Here is a 20,045-nt window from a genome sequence, read left to right as displayed (position 1 = left end):
TCCCCTTCTCATCCATTCTTAATCCATCCATCCATCCTTTCTTAAAATCCATATCAACAACATTCGCTGCATCATCTTCCTGTTAGTTCATCAAAAAATGCAGTTAGTCAAGCATGAACCCCCATTTATAAATCCATGCTCACTCTCCTTAATTAACTCAAATCTCTCCAAGTGACTGTTGATTTTTTCCCCTAATTATTGTTCCTAAAACCTTACTCACCACTGCTGTTAATCTAACTGGCCTGTAGTTACCTGGATTGTCCTTACACCCTTTGTTGAAATAGCAAGTCACATTTGCCACTGTTCAATCCCCTGGCACCTCCACAGTGCTTGTTGGGAGGGTGTTCCTGGTTTTTGACCCTGCAACAGTGAAGGAATGGCGGTATAGTGCCAAGTCAGGATGGTGTGTGACTTGGAGGGGAACTTGAAGGTGGTAATGTTCCCATGCGTCTGCTGCCTTTATCCTTCTAGGTGGTAGTGTTTGTGGGTTGGAAGGTGCTGTTGAAGGAGGCTTGGCAAGTTGCTGCAGTTCATCTTGTAAATGTTACACACTGCTGCCACTCTGCACTGTTGCTAGAGGGAATGAATGTTTAAGGTGGTGGATGGGGTGCCAATCAAGTGGGCTGCTTTGACCTGATGGTGTCAATCTCTTGAGTGTTGTTGGAGCTGCACTCATCCAGGCATGAGTATTCCATCACATTTCTGACTTGTGCCTTGTAGGTAGTGGGCAGTCTTTGGCGAGTCAAGAGATGAGTTAGTCGCCACAGAGTTCCCAGCCTCATGACCCGCTCTTGTAGTTGTAGCTGTAGTTGTAGTAGTAATAGGCAATCGTCCGTCTCAGAAGACGATGGGCTACGCCCGGGGTGTACGTCACTTCTGTATTAAGCATCGTTTGTTGTGGCTGTCGAGGACGACTCGTGAGTGACAATCCCTTCCACAGCTGGTACAGATGAATATCATTGGCCCGAGGTCGACTGATAATTTTTCCTTCCTCTGAGCTCTCTTTGCCCCCAACTGGTCATTTCTTTTGTCCTCTGCTTTTCCCATGGTCTTCCTGAATGCCTTTCTCCAGGAATTCCAGTCAGCAGGAAGGACTTCCCATGCATCGACTCCAATCTCAGTCTGCTTGAGATCTCACTTGCAGATGTCCTTGTATCATAGACGTGGGTGACCTGTTGGTCTCGTGCTGATAGCAAGCTCACCAAAGAGTGTGTCTTTGGCAAAGCGACCGTCATCCATTCAGCACACATGACCCAGTCAACAGAGTCACCGCTGACTCAAGAGGGCAAACATGCTGCAGATCCCTGCACGCTGGTGTACTTCTGCATTCGGCACTCTGTCCTGCCAGGAGATGCCCAATATCCATCTGAGACAGCGGAGGTGGAAGCTGTTCAGCTGTTTTTCTTGAATTGCATAAGTTGTTGATGCTTCTCTCCTATAAAGGAGGGTGCTGAGAACACAAGCCTGGTACACGCAGAGCTTTATATTTTCGATCAGTTTGCTGTCGGTTCACACTCGTCTTCTCAACTTTGACATGACAGCTGCAGCATTGACAATCCTGGTGCTGATTTCAGCATCAAGGGACAGATTGCTGGTGATTGTTGATCCAAGGTATGTGAAGCTGTTGACAACCTCCAAAGTGAGGCTGTCGATGTTGATGGAAGGTGGAGTCTCTACGTCCTGGCCCATAACTTTGATCTTCCTGATGCTGATCATCAGTCCAAACTCCTTGCAGGCCAGGGATAAGCGATCTACAAGCTGCTGCAAGTGAACTTCATTATGGGATTTCAGCACAGCGTCATCAGCAAACAGCAACTCACGGACTAGGAATTTACCCACTTTGGTCATGGCGCACAGTCTTGCCAAGTTGAACAGCTTGTCGTCAGCTCTGGTATGCAGGTGGACATCCCCCATCTGAGTCACTGAAAGTGTAAAATAGCAGAATGGAGAAGAGTATGCCAATTGTAAAGATGTGAGCTGTGAGGAGCTTACAACCTGCTTTACTCCACTGCTGATCTTGAAAGTGTCTGATGTTGCTCCTTTGTAACTGATGGAACTGTGCATGTTTCGTGGAAAGAAATGACGCCCAAGAGTTCAGGAGGGCAGCCTAGTTTCCACAGCAGTTTGAAGAGTCCGTCTCTGCTGACAAGATCGAAGGCCTTGGTGATGTCGATAAAGACAATGTAGTGTGGTCTGTACTGTTCACAGTACTTCTCCTGTAACTGCCGACGTGAGAAAATCATGTCGACTGTCGATCTACCAGCTCTGAAGCTGCACTGAGACTCAGGATAGATGTGTGATGCCAGGGTTTTCAATCTGGTCAGAGCAATGTGAGCAAAGACCTTCCCCACAATACTTAGCAAGCAGATGCCTCGGTAATTTCTGCAGTCACTGCGATTTCCCCCTTATTTTTGGACAAGGTGACAATATTTGCATCACGTATGTTTTGAGGTGCAGATCTTTCCTTCCAACAGAGACACAGAAGTTCATGGAGATGCTGCAGCAGAGCCGCTTTTCCACTTTTGATGATTCCAGGTGGAATAACATCATTTCCCGGGGCTTTACTACTGGCAAGACGGTCAATGGCCTTGTTGAGCTCCACTATGGAGGGCTCACTGTCCAGTTCCTCCATGACAGGGAAGTCTGGAATGGCGCTGAGAGCTACTTCAATGACAATGTTCTCCGTTATGTAGAGTTCAAGGTAATGCTCCACTCACCTTTCCATCTGCTTGTTAGGTTCAGTGATGATCACCCCTCTCTTTGTCTTCAAAGGTGCTGATTTAGTTACTGCTGGTCCCATTGCTTTCTTAATTCCTTCATACATCCCTCCAGCATCCCCGGATTCAGCAGCAGATTGTATGCTGTTGCAGAGTTTTAACCAGTATTGATTAACCAGCAGTGCCGAGCAGTTTTTTTTTAAATTGAGAAAATATACTTTATTCATAAAAATCTGTAAAAAATACATTACTAAAGAGTTTCAAACAGCACCAAGTCAAAAAATGCAAACAGCACAAGGGAGATCAGTTTCCTTCAATACAATCATGAGTTGCCTCACAACCCTTCCATTTCATTTGTCATGCCATGGACATTTTTACATTTTACAGCAAATGAAAATTTTCCCAATACAGTTCGAGGGGTTTCTGATGGATCCAGCCCCTCAGTTCAACTTGGTGGGGGGACCATACACTGTGGTCTTTCCCCATTGAGCCTTTGCTGCGGCTGCCCCAAGCTGTCGTGCGTCCCTCAGCACGTAGTCCTGGACCTTGGAATGTGCCAGTCTGCAGCATTCGATCATGGACAACTCTTTGCTCTGGAAGACCAGCAAGGTTCGGGCAGACCAAAGAGCATCTTTCACCGAATTGATAGTCCTCCAGCAGCAGTTGATGTTTGTCTCGGTGTGCGTCCCTGGGAACAACCCACAGAGCACAGACTTCTGTGTTACAGAGCTGATTGGGATGAACCTCAACAAAAACCACTGCATCTCTTTCCACACCTGCTTTGCAAAGACACATTCCAGAAGGAGGTGGGCCGAGCAGTCTGCAGAGACCTGTTTCTGGAAGCTCTAAGAGCATCGAGATTTTGTTTGCTCGGGACTGGTTTGTAGTTCATGAGGACTCTCCTCTTAGTTGCAATAACTGACTCTATTTCAGTCCAATAAGCCTCAAACCAGTCAGCATTCCTCCCATCTCTTTTTCCATACACAGTGAGTGCATGGTTGTTTGAAAGTGCCTGATCAAGGATGTTGAGGAACTCCTGGGTCCTTTCTGGATCAGTGGTTCGGCGAGTGTTGATCTGAGGACGACCTTTCTTCATGGATGGGTGAAGCTTCCTTGTCTGAAGCCTGACCTTGTTACACACCAGGGAGTGATCAGTGTCACAGTCAGCACTGTGATAGCTGCGAGTGATGAGGACACTGCTGAGGGTGGTAGGTCTGGTGATGATAAGGTCTAGCTGGTGCCAGTGGCGTGATCTCAGATGTCTCCAGGACACCCTGTGGCACAGCTTGACCTGGAAGTAGCTGTTCATCACACAGAATCCATGCTGACAGCATAGCTCCAGCAACCTCTGTCCATTTTTGTTCATCTTGCCAAGCCCCTGGTGCCCTATGCTCGTTGGCCAAGCTGTAGTCAGTACCCAAGCTTGTGTTGAAGTCTCCCAGAAGGTACAAACCCTCGGTGCTGGGAATTCTACTGATGGCAGTATCAAGTGTCACATAGAATTGATCCTTGACATCTCGGGTGGAGGTGAGTGTCGGGACATAGGTGCACATGAGATTCACTGGGCCCGCGCTTGTTGACAAGTGAAGAGTAGGAAGTGTCTCTGAGCCAACTGTGGGGGGGTGGGGGGGGGGCGTCACTCATCGTAAGAAGCATGTTTTTTACTGTGAAACCCACTCCAGGCTCACGAGTTGCCTCTTGGGCATTCCCCTTGCCAGAAGAAGGTGTAGTGTTTCTCTTTGAGGGATCCACTTTGAACGAGTCTAGTTTCCTGCAGAACAGCAATGTCCACATTGAGTCTTGTGAGTTCTTTGTACTTCACAGCTGTCTTGTGTGTGTCATCAACCTGCAGAAGGTTGTCGGTAAGGCCAGGACACATGGTCCTTAGATTCCAGCTTGTGATGCGAAGGACTGGTGTCTTCTTTGTTAAGTTCGTCTGGCCTGGTGCACAGATTATCGATCCACCTGTTGAGAGATGACTCTCTGAGCTCCAAGCACCCATTGAAGCAAGCAGGTTGTGGCAGGATAGCAACTAACTGACTGGGGTTACCCAGCTTGGAGTAGGTGGTAGTTATCCAATGAGATCTGATGTTCTCTACCACTGTCGGAAGTAACCCCTGGTGCTCATACTCTACACCAATTGAATGAGAGCTTATAATCGGTAACTGTTTCTTCCCATGTTGTGTTAATGTTTAACCACAAAGTTGGAGTGTCCTCTCATGGGCAAATAGTATGGAGACCCTGAACATCAGGACCCCCTCTCAGCATTGCTAGTATTGTCCAAAGGAAAGGGAAAATCCAGTACTGTTTGGTAACAGCTCTGCAACAGGAGTTGCTGGAAAACTGCCTGATAAGTAACAGGTAACCGCCTACGGGACTCCACTCCGGAATTACTGCCCAGGTTTTCTCCCTAAGCCTTCTTCTCTCTCAAGACACCCACAGGGAAGTGAGACTTTTTGCCCGTAGATGGGGCTCTGTTTCTTGGCATCAGGATGGAACCACACACCAGTGGGCCTGCATGACATGCACAAGGATATCACACAGTGCCCCATCCCTGTGACAGCTCAGAGAGATACCCTGATGATAATACACCCCACAGGAACATCACAAACAGCCCCCTCCCTAGGACAGCTCAGAGTCAGACACTGCACACACTGCAACAACAGTGACATTACTGTATTGGTCCCTCCATTCTGAAAAACAAGCATTCACCCTACTTTATGCTTTCTGTCCCTCAGCCAATTTTGTATCCACGCTGCCACTGTCCCTTTAATCCCATCTGCTCGAATTTTATTCACAAGTCTATTTTATGGTACTTTTTCAAACACAATTTTGAAGTCCAGACACACACCATCAACCTCACCACCCTGGTCAACTCTGTGTGAAACTTCATCAAAGAAATTAATTAATTATTTCAGACACAATCTTCTGTTAACCAAACTGTACTGGCTGTCATTTATTAGCCCATGTTCTACCAAGTGACAATTAATTTCCTCCTGGATAATTGCCTCTAAAAGTTTCCCTACCACCGACATTAGAGAAACTGGTCTGCAGTTCCTGGGTTTATCTCTCTTTTTAAACAGGGCTGTAAAATTAGCAATCCTTGCAGACTTATCTTTCAGTTCTGGAAAGTCTATTGTGGACAATCACTTTGGGCATGACTTTAACCAATAAGGCAACAGGATAATTGTTTAATAAGTCCAGAACTTGTATTGAGAGAAAAATAGTACTTAATAATTGAAAGTAAAATTATACTGAACAAACTTGGGGAATATACCTTTGCAGCTCTAGCAGGTGTGCGTACTGGTCGAGCTTGGTCTCAGAGTGTCACGGTCCTCTTCGTCCAGTCTAGATCCCTCATCAGGTGGAGAACCTGGTTGATGATCTGAGCCTTTACCCCTGAGAGCTTCTAGTGTTCCTGCACACTGAAACCTTACAAGATCCCTACTTTTAACCCCTGGATGGCCATCACACCACCTTGTAAAATAATAATTGCTCCTATCTGTTGCTAGGTACATTTAATTAGTTCTTAATGACGTCTTCCACGAACAGTCACCTATCCTCGGCATCTCAGACATGAGTACAATGGAGTGGTTTCACACTGTCTCCCAATCTGATCTGAAACAAATTTCCTATTCATTAAATCGAGACTCTTGAAGGTCACGATGTACCAGACCATGGGTTTTATCAGGGGTCCTAGAAAAGTCCATTGTTTGAATACATTTAGCTGAAACTGCCCTTTCCCACAAAGACACAGAAACTCACAGTAATTAGATTGAACAAACTTTAAATGAAAACCCATTCTCTCTAAAATGTTTATTGATTCATTAATTATAACTCAATCAAGGTTCATTACTTTTACAATCATCTGTTTCAGGATGGGTAGCTACTCATTAATTATACAGGATATAAACATTAGTACTGAACACAAAATGGTTCCTTTGGTCATGTGTTAATTATAAAATGGCTTTCGTAACGTTGTTAGTTTTGACAATGGATACATTATAAAAATGGTCAAGTTAAACTAAGATCGAGCTACCCAATCTTACCTCCATCCTCCAGTCCTCTGGCATCATTCGCATATTCGAGGAGGATAGAAAGATTGTGGTTCGTGTCTCCGCTATTTCCACCCTTACTTCCCTCAGCAACCCAGGATGCAGCCCATCCAGACCGGGTGACCTTTCTACTGTGAGCACTGCTAACCTTGTTATTGTCTCCTCTTTATCTATTTTCATCCCCTCCAAATTCTCCACTTCCTCCTCCTTTACTGTGACATTTGCAGCATCCGTTTGTTTTGTGATGACAGATGAAATGTACTTAATTGGTACCTCAGCCACACCCTCTGCCTCCACAGGATCTCCTAATTGACCCACCCTTTCATTGACTGTCCATATGTTTGGTAAAAGACTTCAGTGTTCCCAGTTATGTGACCTGCTAATCTTTTCTCATACATCTTGCTGATCTCTTTGACTTTTTCAGCTCTCCTCTGTACTTTCTGTATTCTGCTTGTTTCTCTACTGCATATGAGTCCTCACATAATTTTTCAGTGAATGGTTTTTGAACTATTTTGTAAAAGGATTTAGTTTTGTAAATTTCTCCCTAGCTCCCCTCATGGTCAGGCAGAAAGTTTAACTGCTGTGTTTTCAAACAGCAACAGCTTTATTTGAAAAGACATTATGACAGGATTCCGGGTCTTAATCCAGTCACAAATCTGGTTCTGATGTCTTGTGGCTCCAGCTGTCACATGACCTGTCAGAGGATGACCTCATAATTGACCCAGTCATGGAGCTGTGGGTTGATGTTTAAATTGTTTCAAAATAATTTTCCAGAAGGACAATCAAAATGAATCGATATATAAAAGGTAGATTTTGTGAATTTGTGCTCCCAGTGGAAATTCCTGCAGAGTCTGCTGGTTTTCATATCCCCAATTCCCCACAGGAAGCTCTGTGCTCGGAGTCTGTATTCACTACATCAACATTATACAGAATCATTTCATGGGAGACCCCAGTGTGAATTGTAGGCAGGTGGGTCAGTTTTAACTTTCAAAGTAACACAGAAGCAAAATACTGCAGATACTGGAAATCTGAAATAAAAACAGAAAATGATGGAAATACTCAGCAGGTCTGGCAGCATCTGTGGAGAGAGAAACAGAGTTAACGTTTCAGATCTGTGACCTTTTATCAGAACTGAGCTGAAATTGTCTGAGTGACTGAGATTGTGGAATCAATTTCAGGGTCAAAGACATTGTATTTGGTAAGGATAGGAAGATGGAGATTATTAAGTATAGTGCAAAATTATAGATGCTTTTACATTATTTTGATCAAAATTGATTTAAACTTTGTGCTCATGAATCCTATCTTTTGATCACAATGTCACTGATAACAATGGAAAAAGCAAGACTTGCATTTCACGACTTTTCAAGTGTAGTCACTCATCAGTACAATAGAGTACTCTGCAATAAAGATGTAAAAGAGTCCCACCACACAACTGCCAGACGATGACCATCCCAAACAAGAGAGAATCTAACCATCTCCCTTTGACATTCAATGGCATTACCATCGCTGAATCCCCCACTATCAACAACCTGGGGGTGAGCATTGAGCAGAAACTGAACTGCAGTAGCCATATAAATATTATGGCTACAAGAGCAGGTCAGAGACTAGGAATCCTGCGGCAAGTAACTCACCTCCTGACTCCCCAAAGCCTGTCCACAAGTCAGGAATGTGATGGAATACTCTCCACTTGTCTGGCTGGGTGCAGCTCCAACAATACTCAAGAAACTCAACAGGACAAAGCAGCCCGCTTGATTGGCACCCCATTTACAACTTTCATGCCCTCCATCACTGGCACACAGTGGCAGCAGTGTGTACCATCCACAAGATGCACTGCTGCAATGTGCCAAGGCTCCTTCGACAGCACCTTCCAAACCCGTGACCTTTATCACCAAAAGGACAAGGGCAGCAGATGCATGGGAACACCACAACCTGCAAGTTCCCCTCCAAGCCACACACCATCCTGAATTATAACTGTATCACCGTTCCTTCACTGTTGCTGGGTCAAAATCCTGGAACTCTCTTCATAACAGCAGTACATGGACTACAGTGGTTCAAGAAGGCAGCTCAGCACCACCTTCTCAAGGCAATTAGGGATGGATAATAAATGCTGGCCCAGCCAGCGACACCCACCTCCCATGAATGAATTAAAAAATGATAATATCCTGTAATCCTCCAAAGTAGAAAATACAGATGGAAATGAAAAATAATAAAACACAGTGAGCATGGATTTCACAAAGAAAGACTTGATTAACCTTATCTTTGAAAAATCAACAGCAAGAGTAATATAGCAGATGTAGAAGAGTTTAAGTTAATAAAGCCTCATCCATTTATGTGCTTGAACCATCAAATTGTGGGTGAATAAACAAACACACTAACTGACAGAGCTGCATGTTGTGCTTTCTAAATTACCCTAAAGTAGGGTGTTAATGAGTTAAAGCTTCAGGTTGCTGCAACCAGAATAGCCATTGTCCACTATCAGTTTTACTGTAATAAATAAAGGGTGGAACATTCATTGTGAATCTATAGAAACAGTCTGGTCCTGCACACTGCAGACACATCCACGTCATCACCAACCAGCTCTCCTATAATTGGTGCAGTTATTTGACTTTGCCCCATTAGCTCCATGGAATTACTTTCAAAAGATTTTAAATTACAAGCAGTTTTGTTAATGTTCAGCCTTTGAGAAGAAATCATTCCCTGGCCACAGTGGAGACAGCATTGAATATAAAACAGTAGACTACCAGGTAACACAGTGAAAGCTGATCAGCTCATCTATAATTACTTACTTTTCTTACTTTTGCTCTTGCTATTCAGTTTTTCATCATTTTCAGCTCCTGACTGTGGATATTATTGTGATTAAATGTGAAAAGATGCACTGTGTCTCAGCCCCGGTATATTGGCTCTTTCTCTGTACAGTGCTGTATACACTCAGATACTGACAGTGTCTCTCCCTCCCTCAACTTTCCAGCCCTGACGGTGCAGAAAGCGCTGCTCAAAGTTACACATTCTGACTGTTTACAGTTGATTAGTGAGAGATTATTAACGTATCCTCCTGCAGCGCTGCCTCGGTTAATAACAGCAGATCTAAGTCACATTTCAGATACAGAAACAGACGCATCAATTATTCACTCTTTCCCAGAGTGTGTGAGGCCGGGACAAGCAGCAACATTCCAGCCCCACGCTCTGCAATTACCCAGCACCAGCGGAAAGCAGTGAATACAGATTCAATCAGTGGGTTAATGTCCATTACAGGGATGCAAGATTCCACAGCCCAGGACAAACATCCCCATACACCGAGAACAAGCTCAGGAAAACCCGGGGGAGTTAATATCCCAATCACTGAGCATTCCAGTAACATTGAACAAGTTCCTGAACTGAGTGAACCTTTCAAAGTACAGAAGTGATGACAAGGTCAAAAAGGCATGAACAGTTGAGGTGACTGAGCGGTTTCAGCTTCTCTGTTCAGGTTGCAGCTTTCACTGGAGGCATGTGTTTAAATCCCACTTCTGACAACTTGATTTTCAGTTGCTTTGCAGAGCTTCCTTGAAGGTTTGAGGTAGAGTAAATACAGAGGAACTGTTTCTAACTGCTGAAAGGTCAATAACCGAAGGTTACAGATTTAAAGTGACTCACAAAACCAGAAGGAACTTGAGGAAAAATTCCTTTCTGCAACGTGTGGTTAGGATTTCAGTGATGTGGATAGATTGGAGAAGCTGGGGTTGATCTCCTTAGAGAGGAGATTTGATAGAGGTGTTCACAATCATGAGGGGTCGTGACAGACCCGATAGAGAGAAACTGTTGGTAGAAGGATTGAGACTCAGGTAAAAGCTGTGGCTCAGTTGGTCACACTCACCTCGAAATCACAAGCTTCTGGGTTCAGATTTCACAGCTGACACTGCAGTGCAGCACTGAGGGTGTTGAAGGTGCTGCCTTTCAGGTGTGATGTTAAACCAAGACCTGGTCTGCATGTTTGGGTGATTGTAAAAGATCCCATGCTGCAATTTCAAACAAGTGAAGAGCAATTCTCCCTGGTGTTGTGATCAATATTTGCCCCTCAATCAGATCAGTTGGTCATTATCACATTGCTGTTTGTGGGTATTAGCTGCTGCATTTCTGACATTACAACAGTGATTACACTTCAAAAGTATTTCATTGTTTACAAAGTGCTTTGATATGTCCAGTGGTCTTGAAAGGTGCTATATAAATGCAAGTCTTTTCTTTCTTTATCACAACACATTGCAGTGTAAAAAATGGCTCTTCATGTCACCTCTGGTTCTTCTGCCAATCACCTGATATCTGTGTCCTCTGCTTACTGACCCTTTTACCACTGCAAACAGTTTCTCCTTATTTAAACTATTGAAAACCTCCATGATTTTGAACAAATGTGTCAAATCTCTTCTGAATTTTCTCTGCTGCAAGGAGAACAACCCCAGCTTCTCCAATCTCTCCACATAACTGAAATCCCTCACCCTGCTACCATTGTGGTAAATCTCTTTTTTATTCTTTCCTGGGATGTGGGCACTGCTGACACAATGTGATTCCTGTCAACGGAGCGGCCCGCTGACATCATCGGAGAGCGCCAAGCTGCTCATAGGCGCAGCTACATCTTGCCAGGATTAAGTGGCACATGCACAGGATGATGTCATGGTTCAGCACCAACATCATCGCATATCCGCCCATGTTCCATCTTCGCACATTCACGCTGAAGTGTCATCGGGTATCCAGCCTCTCACTCAGCTGAAGGAAGCGGCTGAATGGGAGACTTTGAGGTTGGAGCTCTCCCCCCTCGGCCTTGAGGCTTCTTCTCCTCAGCTGCTCGCTCTCCACCTCGCTGCTCCCCTGGATGATTGTTCTCCGTTCGCGTCACCCAGCTCTCCTGCCACTCGCTCCCAGCCCCCCAACCCCCACTCCAGCCATTAGCTCTAGGCCGTGCCATTTCCCTCCTCTTGGCCACTCGTTCTTCACTCCTACGTCACACGTTATGAGAGGTATCGATAGTGTAGATAGCCAGAGTCTGTTTCCCATGGTAGGGGTGACTAAAACTAGAGGGCATAGATTTAAGCTAAGAGGGAGGAGGTTTAAAGGGGGTCAAAGGGGTAAATTTTTCACAGAAAGAATAGTGGGTATCTGGAATGAACTGCCTGGTGGAGGCAGGAACAGTAGTCACATTTAAGAGGCATCTGGACAGGTACTTGAATGAGCAAGGCATGGAGGGATATGGAATTAATGCAGGCAGGTCGGATTAGTATAGATAGGCATAATGTTCGGCATGGACGCGGTGGGCCGAAGGGCCTGGTTCTATGCTGAACGACTCTATGACTCTCTGTGACTCCTGTTAATTGTTTAATTATCCACCACCAGTCAGGTCTGGATGTGGCAGGACTGCAGAGCTTTGATCTGATCTGTTGATTGTGAGATTGCTTAGCTCTGTCTATTGCATGCTGCTTCCGCTATATGACATGCAAGTAATCCTGTGTTGCAGCTTCACCAGGTTGACACCGCATATTTAGGTCTGCTTGGTGCTGCTCCTGACATGCCCTCCTGCACACTTCATTGAACCACTCTTGCTCCCTTGGCTTGATGGTAATGGTAGAGTGAGGGATATGTCAGGCCAGGAGGGAACATATTGTGTTTAAATACAATTCTGCTGCTGATGATGACCCACAGTGCCTCATGGATGCCCAGTTTTGAGCTGCCAGATCTGTTCATTTCTTCCCTCAGATATAATTGAAATAACAAAATTCTGAACAAATGCATGAACTAAATATAAAGGAGAGAGAAATAAATACTGACAAAATAGATGGCAGCATTTGGAAGGGAAAAAGATTTCAGTTTTATTATTGATGAGTGAGAGGAATTTCTCACACTTTGGGGCTTCTGTAAGTGGATTTACTGTATCAGAGTAGAAGTACTGTATCAGGCCTTGTTCGCTCAGTTGGTAGAGTATGAGACTTTTAATCTCAGGGTCTTGGATTTGATACCCTTGTTGCGTGGTTGTTCTTCCCTTTTTCAGTCTTCATCGGCAGAGAGTTCAAGGAGTCTTTGAAATTAAATTCAACAACATCATCAGATTTCAACGCCCCACCCCCGTCCCAGTGTAGTTGACAGGACCCACAACCTCTGCCCTCCCCCCTCCCCCCTCCCCCCCGTCCCAGTGTAGTTGACAGGACTCTCAACCTCTGCCTTCCCCCTTCCCCTCCCTCCCAGAACTGCGACAGGGTTCCCCTTGATCCAAGGTTGGCATATATTATCATTCAGGAGCAAGAAAAATCGAAAGGAACCTAACAAGAAAACCCAGTCTCCAGATGTGAGAATCTATAGATTTGCTTTGGGAAAGTGAATCAGAGCAGAATGAAGGGTGAACTGTCCGACTGCCCAGAAGAGATGAAGACACAGCTCAGTCAGCACGTTCCCCTGGTTTATGATGCTGGAACATTCCTCACACAGAAAATATTCAACCTGATGACAAACGTGCTTACAGCCGATAATTTATTAAGATAATTTTTTTTTGAGCTACAACACAAACAGCTACTCGACAATGTGGAAAATTGCCCAGGTGTGCCCTGTCCATAAAAAAAAAAGCAGGACAAATCCAATCTGACCAATTACCGCCCCATCAGTCTACTGTCAATCATCAGCACAGTGATGGAAGATGTCATCAACAGTGATATCAATCACCACGCATTTAGCAATAAACTGCTCATCGATGCTCAGTTTAGATTCCGCCACGGCCTCTCAGATCCAGGCAAACATTTGGAAGCTGGAGTATAATGTGGGGAAATGTGAGGTTATTCACTTTGGTAGTAAGAACAGATAAATTAAATATTATTTAAATTGCGAGAGACTACAGAATGCTGCGGTATGGAAGGATCTGGGTGTCTTCGTACGTGAATCACAAAAAGTTAGCATGCAGGTAGAGCAAATAATTAGGAAGGCAAATGGAATTTTACCCATTATTACAAAGGGGAATGGAGTATAAAAGGAGAGAAGTCTTGCTACAAATGTACAGGGTGTTGGTGAAACCACACCTGGAGTACTGTGAACAGTTTTGGTCTCCTTATTTAAGGAGGGATATACTTGCATTGGAGGCAATTCAGAGAAAGAGGTGGGCAACTGTCTCTTCCCCGCCACAGCCACCTCGAGGGCATTGAGCGGAGGGGGTGAGACTTCGGGCATGCAGGAAGGATCTGATGGGGAGGGCTCTTCTCACCACCAGCCAAGTTTCATCTTGGTGCATGTGTGAAAGTTATGGTGATGAGGCATTCCGCCAAATGACTTTGGAAGTTTGCTCGGGGAACCATCCGACTGGATCCACCACCTCCTTTTCCTGTAGGGCCTTGAGGACATTCCATGCAGACCACTACCTGAAGGATTGGTGGTCAAAGATGTTTTTCCACAGAAACTTTCCCACGAAGGATAGGTGGTACGGCACAGTCCAACTGGATGGAGCATTCCGCGGCAATGTGACCAGGCCCATCCTTCACAACGCTGGGGACAGATAGAACCTCAGCACGTAGTGACACTTGGAGATTGTGCACGTGGAATCTGCGCACAGCTTGATGCAGCTGCACACGAAGGTAGTCATCAGGATGAGGGCGACGTTGGGTACATTTTTCCCGCCCTTATCCAGGGGTTTGAAGATCGTGTCCCTCCAGACCTGGTCCATTTTGGAACCCCATATGAAGCGGAAAATGGCTCGGGTGATCGCCACAGCGCAGGAGTGGCGTATGGGCCAGAACTGCACCACGTACAGCAACGTGAGCGCCTCGCACCTGATCACCAGGTTCTTACCCACAATGGAGAGAGATCGCTGCTCCCACATGCTCAGCTTATGGTGTATCCTGGCTACTCGCTACTTCCAGGTTTTGGTGCACGCCCCGGCCCTTCCGAACCATATCCCCAGCAACTTCAGGTAGTCTGACCTGACGGCGAAGGGGACAAAGGATCGGTCAGCCCAGTTCCCAAAGAAAATGGCATCGCACTTGCCGTGGTTAACTTTGGCTACCGAGGCGAGTTCGAACTGGTCGCAGATGCTGATCAGTCTGCGAACGGACAGCGGATCCGAGCAAAAGACGGCGACGTCATCCAGGTACAGGGAAGTTTTAACCTGAGTGACTCCACTGCCTCGGATTGTAACACCTCCCTTCTGCTTGCATCCTTCCTAATAGACTCAGCAAAGGGTTCAATACAGCAAACAAACAAGACAGAGGAGAGAGGACTGCCCTGTCTGTCTTTGCAAAGCAGGTGCAGAAAAAGATGCAGTGGTTTTTATCGCAGTTCATCCCAAGCAGCTGTGTAACACAGGAGTCTGTGCTCCACAGGCTGTTCTCAGGGATGCACACCGAGATAAACATAAACTGCTGCTGGAGGACTATCAATTCGGTGAAAGACACCCTTTGGTCTGCCCGAAACTTTCTGGTCTTCCAGCGCAAAGAGTTGTTCACGACCTAATGTTGCAGACTGGCACATTCCAAGGTCCAAGACTACGTGCTGAGGGACGCACTACAGCTTGGGGCAAAGGTTCACTGGGGAAGACCACTGTGTAAGGTACCCCCACGAAGGTGAACTGAGGGACTGGATCCATGGAAATCCCCTCGGGCTGTATCCAGAAAATATTTCTCCGCCTCCAGGCTCACTTCTTTTGACCAGGAGTCCTCCTCCCGACCAGCAGACCCATTCACCCACCTCCAGCATTCTCCCTCTACCTGGACCCCTCCCCTGGCCACTTACCCACTCTTGATCTCGTCATTGAAAACTGTCGGCTGGACATTTGTCATCTCAATTTCTCTGCCCCCCTCACTCACTCTAACCTGTCCCCCTCTGATCTTGATGCACTCCGTTCTCTCAGGTCTAACCCCGACATGGTCATCAAACCTGCAGACAAGGGTGGTGCTGTTGTTGTATGGCGTACCGACCTCTACCTTGCAGAGGTTCAGCGCCAACTCACAGACACCTCTTCCTACCTCCCTCTGGACCATGACCCCATCGGCGAATATCAAGCCACCATCCAAAGGACTGTCACTGACCTCATCTCCTCTGGAGATCTTCCCTCTACAGCTTCCAACCTCATAGTCCCGCAACCCCGGACAGCCCGCTTCCACCTCCTTCCCACAATCCACAAACGGGAACGTCCCGGCAGACCCATTGTGTCAGCTTGCTCCTGCCCCACTGAACTTATTTCTTCCCATCTTGACTCTATCTTTTCTCCGCTGGTCCAGTCTCTTCCCACCTACATCCGTGACTCTTCTGACGCCTTACGTCATTTTGACAATTTCCAGTTTCCTGGTCCCAACCTCCTCCTCTTTACTATGGACGTCCAATCCCTCTGCACCTCCATCCCCCACCAGGATGGTTTGAGGGCTCTCCGCTTCTTCGTGGAACAGAGGCCCAACCAGTCCCCATCCACCACCACCCTCCTCCGCCTGGCTGAACTTGTTCTCACATTGAACAACTTCTCCTTCAACTCCACGCACTTCCTTCAAGTAAAAGGTGTCGCTATGGGTACCCGCATGGGTCCTAGTTATGCCTATCTTTTTGTGGGATATGTCGAGCATTCTTTGTTCCAGTCCTACTCAGGCCCCCTCCCCCAACTCTTTTTCCGGTATATTGATGACTGTATCGGTGCTGTTTCCTACTCCCGCCCCGAACTGGGAAACTTTATCAACTTTGCTTCCAATTTCCACTCTTCTCTCACCCTTACATGGTCCATCTCTGATACTTCCCTTCCCTTCCTCGACTTCTCTGTCTCCATCTCTGGGGATAGGTTGTCTACTAATATCCATTATAAGCCCACCGACTCCCACAGCTACCTCGACTACACTTCTTCACACCCTACCTCCTGTAAGGGTTCCATTCCATTCTCCCAGTTTCTCCGTCTTCGACGCATCTGCTCTGATGATGCTACCTTCCATGACGGTGCTTCTGGTATGACCTCCTTTTTCCTCAACGGAGGAATCCCCCCCCCTGTTGTTGACAGGGCCCTCAACCGTGTCTGGACCATTTCCCGTACCTCTGCCCTCAACCCTTCCCCTCCCTCCCAGAAACATGACAGGGTTCCCTTTGTCCTCACTTTCCACCCCATCAGCCTCCATATCCAAAGGATCATCCTCTGCCATTTCCGCCACCTCCAGCGTGATGCCACTACCAAACGCATCTTCCCCTCCCTTCCCCTGTCAGCATTCCGAAGGGATTGTTCCCTCTGCGACAACCTGGTCCACTCCTCCATTACCCCCACCATCTCGTCCCCATCCCATGGCACCTTCCCCTGCAATCGCAGGAGGTGTAATACCTGCCCATTTACCTCCTCTCTCCTCACTATCCCAGGCCCCAAATACTCCTTTCAGGTGAAGCAGCGATTTACTTGTACTTCTTTCGATGTAGTATACTGCATTCGCTGCTCACAATGTGGTCTCCTCTATGTTGGGGAGACCAAGCGCAGACTGGGTGACCGTTTTGCGGAACACCACCACTCGGTCCGCAAGCAGGACCCTGAGCTTCCGGTTTCTTGCCTTTTCAACACTCCCCCCTGCTCTCATGCTCACATCTCTGTCCTGGGATTGCTGCAGTGTTCCAGTGAACATCAACGCAAGCTCGAGGAACAGCATCTCATCTTCCGATTAGGCACACTACAGCCTGCCGGACTGAACATGGAGTTCAATAATTTCAGAGCATGACAGCCCCCCATTTTACTTTCATTTTTAGTTGTTTTTTCTTTTTTCTTCTTTTTTGCTTTTTTACATTTTTTACAACCTTTTATATTGCATTTATTTCATTTCATCTTAGTTTATTCAGTTTGCTTACCCACTGTTTTTTTTCAGGTTTGCACTTGCTGCTGTTCAATATTCAGTCCGTTAACACCTATTCTGTACTAATGCTTTGTCTTTCAACACACCATTAACATATTGTTTGCCTTTGCTCCATGACCTTTTGGTCAGCTATGTGGCCTTGTCCAAGCTGCACCTTCTCCTTTGTTATCTCTTGCCCCACCCCCACCTCACTTGCTATAACCTGTGACATTTTTAATATCTGTCAGTTCCGAAGAAGGGTCAGTGACCCGAAACGTTAACTCTGCTTCTCTTTCCACAGATGCTGCCAGACCTGCTGAGTGGTTCCAGTATTTCTTGTTTTTATTCCAGAAAATATTTGTTTGCTGCAAAAAGTACATGGCAGGTAAAATGAAATGGAAGGGTTGTGAGACAATTCATTCCTGTACTGAAGGAAACTGATCTCCTTTGCAATCTTTGTATTGTTGACTTGGTGCTGTTTTTGAACTGTTTTGTAATGTATCTTTTTATAGTTTTTTTAACGAATAAAGTATATGTTGGAAATTTAAAAAAAAGTTCAGAGAAGGTTCACTGGATTTATTCCTGTGATGAAGGGGTTGTCTTGTGAGGAGGATTGATCAGGTTGGACCTATACTGATTGGAGTTTAGGAACATGAGAGGTGATCGTATTGAGTCATATAAGATTCTGAAGGGTCTTGACAGGGTAGATGCTGAGAGGATGTTTCCCCTCGTGGTGGAATCTAGAACTAGGGGACACAGTTTCAGAATTAGGGATTTTCCATTTAAGAAGGAAATGAGGAGGAATTTCTTCTCTCAGACAGTCGTTCATCTTTGGATTTTTATCTACAAGGAAGTCAAGGGTTATGGGGGGCAGGCAAGAAAGTGGGGTTGATGCCATGATCAGATCATCCATGATCCTATTGAATGGCGGAGAAGGCTCGAGGGGACAAATGTCCTCTTCCTGCTACTATTTCTGTTCTTATGATCTCATTGCAGCTTGTTCCAAATAGAGACAAAAGAGTGGAATTCCAGAGGAGAGGTGAGAGTAATTACCCTTGAGTGAGTGTGGCATCAAGGATCCCTAGCAAAATTGAAATCAATGGGAATCAGGGGAAAACTGTCCACTTGTTGGAGTCTTACCTAGCACAAAGCAAGATGATTATGGTTGGTGGAGGCCGATCATCTCAATCCAGGACATTGCCTCAGGAGTTTCTCAGGGTAGTGTCCTAGGCTCAACCATCCTCAGCTGTTTTATTAATGAGTTTCCCCTCAACTTAAGTCAGAAGTGGGAATGTTAGGTGATGATTCACAACTCCTCAGATACTGAAGCAGTCCATGTCCGCAAGCAGCGAGACCTGAACAACATTCAGGCTTGAGCTGATAAGTGATAAGCGACTTGGTTGCCACAAAAGTGCCACGCAGTGAACATCTCCAATGAGAGAGAATCAAACCATCTACCTTTTAATACTCAGCAGCATTATCATCACTGAATCCCTCACCATCGACATCTTGGGGGTTACCATTGACCAGAACCTAAACTGGACCAGTCACATCTATGCTGCGGCTTTTAGCGTAGGTCAGAAATTGGGAATTCTGCAGCAAGTATCTCACCTCCTGACATGCCAAAGCCTGTCCATTATCTACAAGGCACAAGTCAGGAGTGTGATGGAATACTCTCCACTTTTCTGGACAGCTGCAGCTCCAACAACACATAAAGAGCTCAATACCACCCAGGACAAAACAGTCCTCTTCATCGGTACCTCACCCAGCACTTTAAACATTCACTCCCTCCACCACCAGAGCACAGTGGCAGCAGTGTGTACCACCTACAAGATGCACTGCAGTAACTCGCTAAGTAACGTTCGACAGCACCATCCAAACCCGTGATCACTACCACCTCGAAGGACAAGGGCAGCAGATGCATGGGAACACCACCACCTGCAGGTTCACCTCCAAGTCACTCACCATCATGACTTGGAACTATATCACCATTTCTTCACTGTTGCTGGGTCAAAATCCTGGAACTCCCTCCACAATAGCACTGTGGGTGTTCCTACACCACATTGACTGCAGCAGTTCAAGAAGGCAGCTACCCACCACATTCTCAAGGGCAATTAGGGATGGACAATAAATGCTAGCCTTGCCAGCGATACTCACACCCAAGAATGAATAAAAAACAAAACATTCTCCACAGATTCCCCACAATCCAGGCTTGGACATTTACTTCAGGAGCACAGAGCTTTATATAACTACAACATGAGTTCCAATCTTCAGATTCCATTAGCCTTTCACATTATTTTCTGCCAGTCCACTAGCTTTTAGTGATTCAGCACTCGGGTCTCTGCTTCTCCAGTTTCTAACATCTCACCCCTTATAAAAACACTCTGATCTATCTTTCGTAGGTCCGAGATGACCCCACATTTTAAACTCCATCTGCCAAAGCATTGCTCACTCACTTAATCTATCAAGAAGATTTGAAAATAAATTTC

The sequence above is a fragment of the Heterodontus francisci genome, unplaced genomic scaffold, assembly GCF_036365525.1.
Source record: "Heterodontus francisci isolate sHetFra1 unplaced genomic scaffold, sHetFra1.hap1 HAP1_SCAFFOLD_43, whole genome shotgun sequence".
Lineage (NCBI taxonomy): Eukaryota > Metazoa > Chordata > Chondrichthyes > Heterodontiformes > Heterodontidae > Heterodontus > Heterodontus francisci.
This window is presented reverse-complemented; position numbering follows the sequence as displayed.